The 4,918-nt window shown below is 51.9% G+C and overlaps 1 pseudogene; it reads right to left on the minus strand.

The window, feature by feature from the left end:
- Window positions 1-4,441: 4,441 nt before the first annotated feature.
- LOC146060869 (U2 spliceosomal RNA) lies at window positions 4,442-4,661 on the minus strand (annotated as a pseudogene).
- Window positions 4,662-4,918: the final 257 nt, after the last annotated feature.

Below are 4,918 nucleotides of genomic sequence, written 5' to 3' on the forward strand. Positions count from 1 at the left end.
CTTGTCACTGGTGGTAGATGAATTATATTTTCAACAATTACATAAAAAACAAGGTACTGCTTTCCTAGCACGGCGCCCATCATTAATCGTGTACATTTTTATATGGCATACAATCTGTGCGATACGTGCGATTTCGGTTTTTAAATCGCATGTATTCTATGAAAAACGATATAGTAACCTACGATGAGTGCGATGCGATGACTGCGATGTATGCGTTTAAATCGCATGAATCGCAGTCATCGTTTACTTTATTCATGTGCGATGTACGATGTATGTGATGCTTGCGATGATTGTATGTCGAGTCAATTGTATGGATTGTATGTAGTTTTATATGTACAATGAATGCGATGGGTGCGATGCAAAATACTAAAGTGCATATACTATGGTGTATGTATGCCCCCTATAGGATTAAAAATTGTGTAATCACCCTAAAGGGTGCTTTTAAGCACCCAAATGAATGCTTATGATGTTAAATGCAGCCCCACGCCAACCCCCCGGGTGCTTTTAAGCACCCAAATGGGTGCTTACGATGTTAATTGCAGCCCCACGCCAACCCCCCCACTATAAACGTGAACCCGAAGTGTGGCGAGCGCAGCGAGCCCACAAGGGGCGGCGGTACGCGTCCTACGACCTTTTCATACCCCCACTATCCACGTCGGCGTGGAGTTGAGAATAGAAAGTGTGGCGAGCGCAGCGAGCCACCGAGCCCGAAGCGTGGCGAGGGGACGCGGATACCTTCACAGGTATCTGCTTCCCCTCGCGGGCTTCACAGGTATCCGCGTCCCCTCGCGGGGCGCGCTGCGCTCGCCACGCTTCGGGCTCTGTGGCTCGCTGCGCTCGCCACACTTTCTATACTCAACTCCACGCCGATGTGGATAGTGGGGGTATGAAAAGGTCATAGGACGCGTACCACCGCCCCTCGAGGGCTCGCAGCGCTCGCCATGCTTCGGGTTCACGTTTATAGTGGGGGGTTGGCGTGGGGCTGCATTTAACATCGTAAGCACCCATTAGGGTAACTATGCAGAAAAAGGGTAATTGGACCTATGAGTGATGGGCCTGTGAGCGCCAAATGTATGAAATCACGTAAAGCGCATCCATCGCATACATTGTATGTATGTTTAAGAGTATACAATGCAACGCATCAATTGCAATCATCGCATGCATCTTATGACATTAAAACAGTACGACCGATGCGATGCATGTGATAAAAATGGGTACGATGAAAAAATCACTGTAGTCGCATTAATCGCAAGCATCGCATGCATCTTATGGTGCACAAACACATAAGATGCATGCGATGCTTGCGATTAATGCGATGCTAATCGTGGGCGCCGTGCTAGGAAAGCAGTACCAAAAACAATCATCATACCCCATATAATATTCTACAATATTCTCAAATGCGCCCTAGAAATCAGTCTTCTCTTTTCTGTGTACATTTTAGAAACACATTTACAATGATTTACAATTTGAGAATTTACTGAAATGACTGAATGCACAGAAAGGGCTTTACTGAGCATAATCAGATACAGGGCAGGCCTGATTCTCTAAACTAAAAATGCGGTAAAATCACCGTTATCAGGGTTTTTACTGCATTGTGAAATACTCTAAAAAAAAACCTCACCAGGTTAACGTAATGGGGGAGCATCGCCAGCAAATGCTGCCGATGCCCCATAGATGCCTATGGGCTTCTAAAGCAACCCACCGCCATCCCAAATGGACCCCTGATGCCCCACACGGACCCCTGTAGACACCCCCATACCTGTGTCCAGGCAGCACAGCGCTGTGCTGCCCGGACCTGTGACCTCCTCCTCCCTGCACTGTAAATCCTCTTCCAAGTGCAGGGAGGAGGAGAGCCCGCCCACAGCAGAAGCACGTAAGCCGGGTAAGGGAGGGAGGGGGGAACCGCAGGGATCCGCTACACATTGCTGGCTTAATGCAAGACCTGGCCTTTGCCATAATTATCGCATATGTTACTGCATATGCTATAATTATGTCTGTGGGAGCCGGCGATGTGCGGCGAGCTGGGCGTGCGAATCTTAGAGAATCCCGCCCACAGTTAGGGGTGGCAATCGACCATCGATGATTTGAAATCATCAATGGTTTATGGCCAATGTCAAATACTTTTGCCATCGATGGGGAAGAACCAAATGGTTTCCCTCCATCAATGGCACAGCAAAACCAATGGTTTTTTTTTCAAAGTGCCGGGACACGGAGCATAGCTCCGCCCCCCGGCATCCGTGAAGCCCGGCCCCCCGTGTTTTAATTGGCCCACAGGCCAGTCAGTCAACCAAAATGGATGACCATCGATAGGTAAAAATATCGATGGTCATCCATAGCATAACACCATCGATGGCCAGTTGCACTATTGTCATTGATGGCAACCATCAATGGCAATGATGGCCATCCCTACCCACAGTATGTCACTGAGTGCATGTTGATTATGGAACCAGTTTGACTACATATACAGTACCTGCACCAACTTCAGTGGTGTAGCTAAGTGCCAGGGTGCCCGGAGCAAGGGCATGTTTCGTGCGCGCCCCCCCTTCCTCCCAGCTATTTCCCCCCACCACCACCACCTTGATTTAGTGGAGTATGGAAGCCCCTTGTGCCCCCTTTATTTTACCTTAACTGGGGTATTCCCAGAGGGAGATGTGGGTTGGTGAGTGCACAGGTGGCTTCTGGAGAGGGTATCCCTGGATCCGTGCCGTCCAGGCTGTCCTGCCAGCGTCTGCTGTAGATGGCGCTCCACTGTCCAGCAGACGGTATCGCCAGTGCGGGGTCACAGGCAGGAGGGCAGCAGGTCAGGCACCATCCCCTGCGTGTGTGTGGCCGCAGGCTTCCAGCCCAGAGGAGGCCGCAGATGTCATGTGCGGCACTGTCCTGCCGGGAGCCGCCGGGTTGCAGGACCGGGAGCGGAGAACCCTCCTCAGGTGGAGGTGAGTGAGATAGGGGCGCCCCCCGACAGGCGGAGGGGACCGGGGGAAGGGGTGTTGGCGGCGTCTGGCTCAGGTGATGCTGCTTGGTGTTTTCGGCACATCCCCCCGCCGGGTCTGCTGAGCGATAGTTACGCCGCTGCCCCACTGACTGATGCCAGGCACAGCAGGGAGCGGGCGAGCAGGGCAGGGGAGCCGGCAGCAGAGCTCAGGCGCCAGGTGATATGTCGGCGCCTGGAGCTTGTGCTCCGCCGGCTCCACCCTAGCTACGCCTCTGACCAACTTAATCAAATCACTAGAGGGCAAAAATATTTGTAAGGATTTCTAAGAACATAAAAATCCGATATAAATGATTAGTAAACAAATAATGTTTCTATAGAATAAAAGTAATGTTTTGTTTTAAATCTTTTGGCCATTCACTACCAAGTTCCAACCTTGTCTACTGTTGCCAGTGTTTAGATGAGAAGAGACAGTTGAGTTTGAAAAAACTCAGGAGCCCGAGGTGTGCTCCCCACCACCAGTGCTGTGCCTAAACACGTGCAAAGGAGGCCGTGCGATCGAATGGGTCCGTCTCCTAGGAGACAGGGCCCCGTTTTTCCCCTAACCCCTCTTAACCATAAGGCCGAAGAGGGGAAAATAGGGAACGGTGGGTCCTCTTCGCCGAAGCTTAAAAAGACCCTCATTCCTCAACCCCCGAAAGGGTTAGGACGGTGGGTCCTCCGCACCCCATGGTTTGGAGAGACCCGCAGTGGACTTCCCTCCGCCTTGCGGCTCGGGGTCGTCCTCGGGGGGACCGAAGCTCTCCCCAAAAGGTGAGAGCTTCGGCACATTGGGGAAATGGAAGGCCCGAAAGGGTCGACCACACAACCCAAAAAAACGTGACAAAACTACAAAAAACAAGGAACGTGAAAAGTGACAAACGTGAGAGGGGGAAGAGAAATAAATAATAAAGGACCCTAGCCAGAAGGCCAGGGTGGGGGTGTGAAAAATTGTCCTACCCCATCCAAAAGGACGAAGTAAGGACGTGAAGCGCGCAGTGCAAGTGCCATACTAGTGCATGGTGATTTTGGGATCACCCGTGCATGTTCGGCACCCCCGAGTTTCCCCAGGGGCACAGTGCAGCCTCGGACTCCAAGCAACCGACCGATCAGCGTCCGACCAAGGTTTCTATGTTCCCATCGTAGGGCATTTTCCAGCCCCTGGCATGGGAATGGGTACTCCACTGGGCTTTTCGAAAGACTCCCTTAGGGGCTGCACCCCCCTCGGAAGAGCAATCTACTCAGTCCCAGTGTTTCTCCGCTCCCAGGGTTAAGATACTAGGCTGAGCTTTTCGCTGTGCCCAGGCTGGGGCCCTACCCAACCTGGACCAATCTACTCGGTCTCAGCTTTTCTCCGCTCCCTGGGAATGGATACTAGACTGAGCCTTTCGCTGACTCATCCTTCGGGGGCTACGAACCCCGTCAAGAGAGTCAAACTACTAGGCCCAGTGTTTCTCCCCCCCTCTTACCAGTGGATTTACGGAAACAACACCTCCTACCAAAGGCAGAGGTGAAGGTACTCAGCCAGACTTTTCACCACTCCCAGGCAAAAAAGAGGGGTCCCACACCCTCCGCCCATCAGAGCAGCTACTCAGTCCAGCCTTTCTCTATTCTCTGCCAGAGGCCAGTCCATACCCACTGATAAGAACAGATACTACACTTGATCTTAGCCAAAAGGCCGAGAAGCGAGCTGACGGCGCCACGCCGACCTGCCACGAAAATGCCCCTAATGTGATCGCGATCCGATCGCTACCTCCACCTACTACAATGGTCATTTCTGAGATCCTACCTGCAGCAGGTAGGATCTCAGAAAAGACTGACCGACCCGCGGGGCCACGCATCGGTTCGGCATCACATCAAAAGGGCAGCGAAATGTCCCAAAACACGGCCGATTTACATACAATCGGTCAAGATTGTATCTAAATTGGCTCGTTTTGAGCCATATCG

This window comes from Crinia signifera, chromosome 2, assembly GCF_055691185.1.
Source record: "Crinia signifera chromosome 2, ASM5569118v1, whole genome shotgun sequence".
In the NCBI taxonomy this organism is placed as follows: Eukaryota; Metazoa; Chordata; class Amphibia; order Anura; family Myobatrachidae; genus Crinia; species Crinia signifera.